This window comes from Dermacentor variabilis, unplaced genomic scaffold (assembly GCF_050947875.1).
Source record: "Dermacentor variabilis isolate Ectoservices unplaced genomic scaffold, ASM5094787v1 scaffold_20, whole genome shotgun sequence".
Classification (NCBI taxonomy): Eukaryota; Metazoa; Arthropoda; class Arachnida; order Ixodida; family Ixodidae; genus Dermacentor; species Dermacentor variabilis.
The window spans coordinates 1,136,911-1,146,674 of record NW_027460368.1 but is presented as its reverse complement, the minus strand read 5'-3'; positions in this window follow the sequence as shown (position 1 = coordinate 1,146,674).

Genomic DNA, 9,764 nt, shown 5'->3' with positions numbered 1-9,764 from the left:
AAAAAAATTGTCAGGCATACACCAATGAAGTGCACTACTCACGCCATTTCACAGTCGTCCTTCTATTCCACAGCAGTTTTTCAGGCGTAGGCCCAATGCAGGGCCCTCCAATCACACACTTCGGACATGTACAGCGTCCCTGGAACACCATTGGCAACTAAGCTGCTGCCTGGCAGCTGTAACCTTTGTTTCATGCTTAGCGCTTGCAAGAGTTTGAGCCTCCAAAAAAATAATAATAAAACCAAAGCCAGTATCGTAATCCTGCACTTGATTGCTTCGACAACACGTGTACTGTGGCACCACGCTTTGTCGCCAACTCTGCAAGTCATTAGTTCAAAAAAGAGCTCGGCCAAGCCGCCACGCAAAGTCATCCTTCGGTTTTGCTGGCCAGGAACGAAAACGGTGGCCAAGAACGAAAAGCAATCACCGTCGCCTGTCACCCCGCATTCTTGTCCGACGGATCGTCATACGCAACAGCTGCCTCACACTAGGGAGGGGCCTCATAGCGGGTGCCGCCGTCTCGCATGCGTAATTAGATGGCTTGGGCTAAAATTTCAGACGCGCATACCTCGGGACACAGGCGCGTTACTGAAGTTGTACAAAATTAAATTGTGACCAAATCGCACCGCCTCTGGGTTTTCAATATGAGCATACATGCTAACTGCAGTAAATAAAAAGTTAATTATCGAATTTAATTAAATACTGACATTACGACGACAATTATCCTCACAGCTTGCGATAGCCTGGCCGCATAACCTAGGTAGGAAAATGGCTTCTGTGTACTCCTCTTCGCATTTTTTTTTAAACCCGGGAAGTCTAACATTGAACACCCTGTATATTATCTTTCAAACAACCCACCTAGGGGAGCCGACGCAGGCTTGGAGAGGCTGTGTATTAGATATAAAGGTGGACAGGCAACACATGACATCGGAGGCCCGTCAAGGGCATTTGGTAAGTGCCGCGAACAACCATACTCCTTCCATTGAGATTCGCCCGTCGCAGCTTTGCTCAACATTGGATTCCGATGCTACAAGGTCGTGCAAATATTTATTGTTCATTTTTTATTTCTTCGAGGACAATGGGTCGTTTTAACATGGTTCTCAAATTAGCCGAATTTGTTTTTAATGCCGATGCATACATTGAAAGGCCGTATTCACAAATGAGGAATAACATACGGCTCTGACGCTTCCGAGGGGGGCTACGGTGGCGTGAGGTGGGGAGGGCTACTTTCGTACGCGGCGTCAGCAGGGTTGCCAGATTGGGCTATTAATAGCCAAATTGGGCTACTTTTGATGAGGGTAGGCGTCGAAAATTCCGAGTTGGATACATGGATATATTTGGGCTATTTTTGTCTTTAGGATTTCCGAGTCCAGAGGCATTGGGGTTTGTTAACAAAACGTGGTTTCATGCACTGAAGCACACAAGTAACTGGAACGCCAATGCATTTCTCCGCAAAGTTCGGGAAATTATATCTCGAAACTGGTGTCGTCCTGAGAATTCGCTCCGAGTGGATCCGCCTTGCGAAGCCCGCTGCTAGAATTTGTATATTGCAATATGGGTCATAAGGTAATTAGCTAAAAGTTAATTAGTGAATTATTGTTTATTAGTCGATTTTGCATTTAAATTTTTTCTGCAAGTAGTGTCCGCCGTTTCAAGTAGACCGGCTCATAAACTATAGTTGAGCTATCTGCCACAGGTAACCTTTAAAATTTTTTGAAAATGTTCGCTGAAACACCCTGTATATTGAGCAACAGAAAGCTGTACGGGAATTTTTCATGTTGCTCTACAATTTTCTCATTGACACTTTTCACCTATTTATAATATTTGAGAAGTTGATTAACTAATTAAGACTAATGATATAATTAGGTGGAATGCAACAAATAATTTGAGTATCACCAAGCCACGGCAAATAACATTACCTTGGTTCGATCCAGTTGCGTGGCATTTTCAAATATTTCAAGTTTGGCTCCATCCCGTGGCACAACCTGTATAATCATAATACAATATACTGACACGTGAAATGAAAACACGTATAGAGCTTCGCTCAAATTTTTCATTAGGAATTATCCAAATCGTCGGTAAATTTTTTTCATCAGTTTTTCTAAAGTGAAATTTAGCCATAAATTTCCTTCGAGCATGGTCGTCTTTTTTGTGTGTGAATGTTCAAGAAGCACTTTGCGCGCTGGAAAAGTTTGGCAGAACAGTAGAGGAGTGTTTCAACCGCCCATCAGGCGAGAGCCTGGAAAGGCTGTCTTGTAGGCGGCGCGATTCTTGAAAAGGAAAACGACAGCAACGAAAGCATTCACCTTGCACGTTGAGATGTGAATGCGATGGCCTCATTTTGCCTTGCACCGGCAGTCGCTTGCGCCGCGTCCATCTCCCTTGTTCTCGCTTGAGTGAGTCCGGCGGGCCAGTCGTGGCCCCGTTTCCGCAATGTCCGCACTGTCTCCGTCGACACGCGTCTAAAAAGGACAGCTGAATTTCGCAGGGTGCTACTGGCATCCGCGCCATTGAACGCTGTTACGTGGCTACGATGTAAATTTGCAAACCCGTTCAAAATTTCTCTCTTTCTTTTTCCTGGAATTTATGTGCTTGTTTGCGACATCTCTAATAAACCGGGTGTGGCTTTCATGGAACTCGTCTCACAATACTTCATAAAGCTCGCAGGGATTCGACAGGTACTACTAAATTTTTTGTGCGGCTTTATTATGGCTTATCCTTCATGATAAGAGCTGCTGTGCTCGATGAATTTGTTTTAAAAACGGACAAATGAAAATTCAACTTGGAATACCGCGTGTGAACTTCGTTGGAACATCTTATATACTGTCTGGGTCTTAGCGTTGAATTTTCGCCTTTTCACTCACTCGGTTTATTTCAGATTTCATTTTACGGATGCAATCGTAGCTGGTCGCGTCTTTCAAAAGCCAAGCCCGTTCTCACGTTTATTCAGCCGGGGCGTTGACTTCGATCAACTTCGAGAACATGCTTGGCTTTTGAAAGGACAGTGGCTATTGCCCGGCACTGCGTAGCAGCAGGTCGCGGATTGGTCTTCCGGCCGCATTCCGCTCGAAGAGGAACGCAGAAAACGCTCGCGTGCTGTCCAATGGGTGGCAGGCTAACGCCCACAGGAGACAAATCTATTTTCCAGAGCTCACTACTATGGCATCTCTCGTAGCCCTCTCTGCAGCTTCTGGGTGGTAAACCCGATAACAGAGAAAGAGCAGGGCCCATAATAGAAGGGGATTACTATAAAGGATTTCCTCAGGAGCGGCAATCACCAGGTGCAAACGTATTTCATGCATTCATGTGAATTCTGAAATGCTTCCTGGTTAATTTCTTTTTCCTTTTAGTTTTGAAACACTGTTTTATTTCAATAGAATGCTATCGGCCTTGAGATCATGGGACGCCTCAATTCTCCTTGGGCATGTTCTCTCTCTCTCTCTCTCTCTCTCTCTCTCTCTCTCTTTCTCTCGGGCATGTTCGTATATGGTGAAAGACGAATTTTTTCTTTTGTGCGTCATTTCGTCTGTCCTAATTTTTTCGCACATCTGCTTGCGCTATGACCATTTGACACACATCCCCATGCACATTTGACATGGGGATTAGAGGGCCCAATGGGAAGTGTTAGATAGTGGCTGGGACTACATGCTTTGACCCCAGAGGAGCGACAGAGTCAAGCCTGGTGATGCAAGAATTTGTAACTTGACGAACGGAGAGGCGCAAATGGAGAGGAGCATGGGGGAATACAAATTCAAGAATAGTGTGTAATACAAGTTCAAACTGCTTCGTAAACGAGAGGCGCAACTACACCAAAGGAAAGCAATGAGATCCCAGTGATACCAAACCATGCCAGTTCGCTTCAGCGCAACCTAAAAAATTAAATTATTGTACAGATGCATGAAGTATATATGAAAAGTGCTGCGTTGCTTGTGAGCACGAAAAAATGTTTTACGAAGGCTTGAGGTTCTCTGCGCTGGTGTACATGCTATTTGTATCTTATTACGTTTTCAGTATGCCGTACCCAGATGCCTCAACAACATTGCTAGAGTTCGTACAGAGGTGAGATAAATTTTAGTGTGACTGGTTTACTATTGGTTAAAATTTCATTCTCTGCACACAAATTTTCGGTCTTTGTTTAGGAAACATTTTTATTGCAAACTAACTTGTATTTATTGAGCCTAACGTAAGATTTTAATATGTACGAATATACGTCTAAACTTAATCTCTGGAGTAGTGCAATGAAACTTTTTGTCAAAAGCTGTGAAATTGCTAAGTTTTGCAGTATATGGCAGGTACAGGTTGACTAAAGCAGATGTGCAAAGAACCCAACTTTACCCTACAAATCCTAGCTATCAAAATTTAATTTCATTGCGATAACAGTTTATAACGACACTTAAGGTGGTTTTCCGCCGTCGCCTTTGGTGTCATCGTGATGTTCCGTATAAAGTCCAAGCGCGATAACATCGCGACCACGCACCATATGCTATAGGTGCGAGCGAACGCTTGCGAGGATGAGCCGAGAAGGATGATGGTTTCACGGTATCTTCTCGCGCTCGAAAGCAAGGAAGGCAGGGGAGGGTGCGCGTCGTCTTCTCACGCACGCAAGTGGAAGGTGAAGGGGGCAGGCTATAGTGCACATCTACTCCAGCTGCGGCGGCTGAATGCGGCCGCGCACGCTGTTGCGTTCTCCAGGGTAGCGTATCCCACCGCTGCCGACAGTTGTTGCGACGCCTGTTCTCGCAGCTCGATCGGCGTTACTATTGGGTAGCGTGGCGTTGTCGGCGGGCTGCGGGCGTCCGGTAGACCATGGCGACCAGGCAAGGACGAGACGATTTCTAGTGCGAAACTTGCACGTGAGAAGAGAAAGCGGCTTATTTGCGGCTCTTTATGCAGAAGCACAGCGACAGGGAACAGCGAGACAGCCCGAAGCACTGTCCAAAAGACGCCAGCAATCAACAGCGCGAGCCGAGGTTGAGTTGGAGGCCAGCGTTCGTTAGACCGGTCAAAATATGTCTGAGGCGGAGTAGGTGAGTCGGAAAATCAGGCGAGAAAACCACGACATCATCGAGGTAACACAGACAGATACACCACTTGAGGCCACGCAGCGTGTTCATGAGTCGTTCAAACCTCGCAGGGGCGTTACAAAGCCCGAAAGGCATCACGTTAAATTCATATAAGCCGTCAGTCGTAATGAATACGGTTTTCTGGCGACCGGCCGCAGTCATCGGGACCTGCCAGTACCCTGAACGCATGCAAGTCGAGGGATGAGAAGAATTCTGCTCCCTGAAGACTGTCGAGGGCGTCGTCGATGCGCGGCAAAGGATATACGTATTTGCGCGTTACCTTATTTAATCGACGGTAGTCGACGCAAAAGCGAATAGACCCGTCTTTCTTGCGAACGAGGACGACAGGAGATGCCCAGGGACTGTGCGAAGGTTGAATAACGTCACGGCGCAGGATATCTTCGACTTGGGTGGTAATGACACGACGCTCTTCGGCAGAGACGCGGTACGGTCGTTGCGGCTGATGCGAACCGGTATCAATGTAATGCTGCACTTCCGACGTGCGGCCCAGTTGAGGTTGTGAAACGCCGAATGAACTTCTAAAGTGGTGCAGGAGTTCAAGAAGGTCGGCGCGTTTGGTAGGTGTGAGGGTATCGGCGATGTCACTCGAAAACGCATCCCTGGACGCGGAAATCGAAGATGGATGGGCGCAGCCGACATCAAAAGAGTCTCCTGGGACGTCAACCAAAGACGAGGAGTCGAGCAGTTCCACGAAGCCAAGGCATTCACCAGCGAGCAACGTAATAGGCGCACAGAGGGGATTGCAGAAATATATATTTCTGCAGCTGCCGGCGATATCAAGCGTTGCGAATAGTAGTGGGAGAGATTTACGGCTCATGAAGACGTCGGACGGTGTGAAGAGGACCGTTACATCGGTGATGACATCGCAAGAGACGGGTACGAGGGCGAAGCAGCCAGGCGGAATATCTGTGTCCTCGCGCACGGTAAGTTTAGAAGGGCGATCACGATCTTCGTGCAATGGTGCATCACACATAGGGGAAAATTCCACTTCGGCGCGTGCGCTGTCGATCACGGCTTTATGACGGGATAAAAAGTCCCATCCGAGGATGACATCACGCGTGCAGGCGGGAAGAACAATACACTCGACGACATAAACAATGCCGTGAATAAGCACACGTAGAGTACAGGCTGCGTGCGGAGTGACGTGCTGCGCGCTTGCCGTACGAAGCGACAGTCCAGAATGCGGCGTGGTCCCCTTGCACAGTGAACGGCACAGTTTGGCGGCTATCACAGAAACGGCTGAACCGGTATCTACAAGAGCGAATGCAGGAACACCTTCTAGGGAAATTTCGACCACGTTAGCAGGACAGGCGCGAAGACTTAGACTGTTCGAATGGGGCGCAGTTCTTGCCTCTTGAACTGCGACGTTCAGCTTTCCTGGTCAAATGGTGTGGGTCACCGACGCATTGGGGAGAGCGAGCGTCGGCGAGGGGATGGCGAGATATGGGACAAAAATTCTGGGAGGTCAGCACGAGCGCACGGTTGGGGGGAAGGAGCGGCGTATTGGCATAAGGGCTAGCAGCCGTACTGGAAGGGCCGAGACGCGTCGCCGAACGCTTGAGGGCAACGGAGGCAATATCGGGCGACGTGTCCGGGAGGGCAGCAAGAATAACAGATGGGACGATTGTCAAGCGTCCTCCAAGGATTAGCTCTCGGTGCGGTCCAAGATGCAGCATGGGCTTCCGGTGGCCCCGGTTGGGACTGGGTCGAGACAGACGCCGGCGGAGGCCTGCGCAGCCAGTAAGAGGCGCAGCCACAGGCAGGACTGGCTGCGCATAGGTGAGAGGCGTGGCGACAGGCTGCACTGCTAGCGCAGAGTTGAGATTCGCGTCTGCAGACGGCTGATGGTGTGCGGAAGGGACAACTTGAGCGACCTCTTCGGAAATGAGGGTGCGGAGCGTGTTTGGAAGACGGGAGGTGGGCTCCTGAGTGAAGGGGACTAAGGAAAGCTGGCGCGCAACTTCCTCACGCACGAAGTCCTTGACCCGCTGAAAGAATGAGGATGGGTCGTACATGCTGTCAAGGCTCACCAACGAGTCGTCGCTTCCCGTAGCACGCCGAGTCGAAGCGCGTCGCAGGCGCCGAAGCAATTCCAAAGGGTAAACGATTGACGGCGTAAGCGCTGGCACTGGTCGTAGTGCTCAACTCTAAGAAAACAAACACTGCATGGCTTCACAGGTTCGCTCGTAGAAGTCGTGACCGTCAACTTAGTTTGCTTCAGAGGTACTGCCGGAAAAAGTGAGCGGAACTGACCCAGGGACATTACAGAAACGGCGGCTCCCGTATCAAGCTCCATTTGCAAGGGAACACCCTCGACGATCAAGCTGAGCATGATGGGGTCTTCTGTCTCTACCTGTTTCGTTACAACACTTTGCAGGGGTGGTTCTGACGGTTGAAACACCCGAACGTTCTGTACCGTCCGCTTTCGCGTCGGGTGCAATTTTCCTTGCCGCCTTAGGCAGGCTTTCTGAATGTGCCCTTTCTTGCTGCAGAAAAAAGTCGCATAGACGTGATGACACGCATTGACAGTGTGAGTTGAGTTACAGCGGAAGCATTTCGTTGTTCCCCTGGTAGGCGACTGATGCTCCCCGAACTCGCTTTCAGCCTTCGAATGAGCAGGTGTAGCGTTAGCGAGCTCAGCTACCAAAGCTGTTGCGCGGTCAACGGCTCGTTGAAACGTTAGATTCTTGTCTTCCGAAAACAAGTGTCTTTGAATGTCGACTCTGAGCAAACCGCACACAAATCTGTCTTGAAGCGATTCGTCAAGAAATGTACCAAACTCGCATGTTTGCGCCAATGCCCGTAACTCCACCACGTACTGTGGTACCGTTTCGTGTTCCTTCTGTCCTCGACGATGAAACTTCGCTCGCTCACCTATGACTGACCATTCAGGGGCCAAATGTTTACGAAGCAGCTCGCACAAGCTTTCCAGGGACTTCGAGGGCGGCTTATCTGTAGCGGCGAGCGACTTGAGCAGCGAATACGTCTGTGGCCCCTATATGCTGATGAATGCGTCTACCCTCCGGTCCTCCGGAACATTATTGACTTGAAGGTACGCGTGTACGCGTTCTTCGTAGCTAGTCCAATCGCTCGTAGAATCGTCGAAATGTTCTACTTGCCCTAGCTGAAGGCTCATGGTCGCATTTGTTATACTCTCCCAACCGGATGCTCCTCAACTGTCCGTGCTGCATAATACGTCAGCAGGTGAATGCCGTTGCTGTCAGGCAGGAGCTTGTTCCTTGCTGGCAGCATCCCATCCATAGGGGTGAATCTCCGCCTGGCTACCATTGGCTGTTTCCGAGCAGACGCCCTTTCGATGCTAGCGCCAATGTCCCCTTCAGTTACGGCCCTAATAGCAGGGCGACGCAGAAGCAGAATGGCGGCGCACACGATTGTTTACGTTGTCATGGCAACGGGAACAGCAGCCGCGCGGCGCCTCCTCTCCCAAACGTTTTTCTTTTGTTTTTGTTTTTATTATGCCTCCCACTCCGCTCCCTTTCCCCTTTCCTCCGTGCCGCGCGCACCGCTTACTTTTTTTTTTTTACCTGTACGGGGCACGTTGTTATTTTTTTATATCGCTCGCGCTCTACGGCGCACCACGCGCCAGCTCGCAAGGAATGCGCGCGCTACACCGCGCATTGGCATTGCTTGCGAGCTGGCGTGTGGTGCGCCGTGGGCTATGCGATGGTGGCATGCACGCAGTCTTGCCCATACTTATACCAGCATGTGCCGGGACATAAAAAAATTCCACTTCCAACACAACATGTCTTTGGTCTCGCTTTATTGACTTCGTTTCCGAAAACAAAGATTTTTCTTATAGCGCGGTGGGGTGATACACACTCAAAAAATGAGCATAAGTGAAAGGTGCATGACATATACAAGAGTGCTGAACACAAAAGTTCACACACGGTGAAATAACAAAAAAGCGCTAGAAAACGCGAAGGCCGTTTCATGTACACGCACATATAAAAAAAACTAGATTATTATATAACGCCCTCAAGACCGAAATGTAGACGAGCTTTTGATATATGCACTAAGATATTGCACAAAACTAGACGACGTGTATTACATAGTCATGACAACTATAGAAAGAGAAAACTCACTGGTAATGGCAAAAACAATGGCATGCAAAATACCTAAAATATAGAATAAAATGCTAACATTGTTGAATTGCCAGCCATACCAAGAAAAAGAGCTTACTTGTAAACCTGCGCGAAAGTATATGAAATGCGTGACATGTTCATTACTACTGAACAAAAGGAAAAAGACATGGCAGAACAGAAATAACATTGTACTAAAAACTGAAATACACACTATCACATTATTTTGCACTTGGCCACAATTTGAGTAACGGTGGCAAGGGGAAACAGAAGGTAGTCGGCTTTTGCAGCTGCATATAGAAAACATTCGCAGAAAGGCCTATTCCTCAATGAAGGACCAGGTAAAATAAGCCAACAGCAGGACTTTTCTTTCGCCCCGAATGCAATGCTTAGCAGCAAAATTACGTCCCTTAGGACACTAAGTCGTACCTCGCGGGCACTCCTTTGTATAATAAAGACGAACTGCAAAAATATGCATGTAGGACACTTGCAATGCTCACTCTTTTCAGAAGAAAAGCGTACCATCCTACACATGAAGGTTGTTCGCGCAGTTTTCCCATCGGTGATTACTGAGATAATA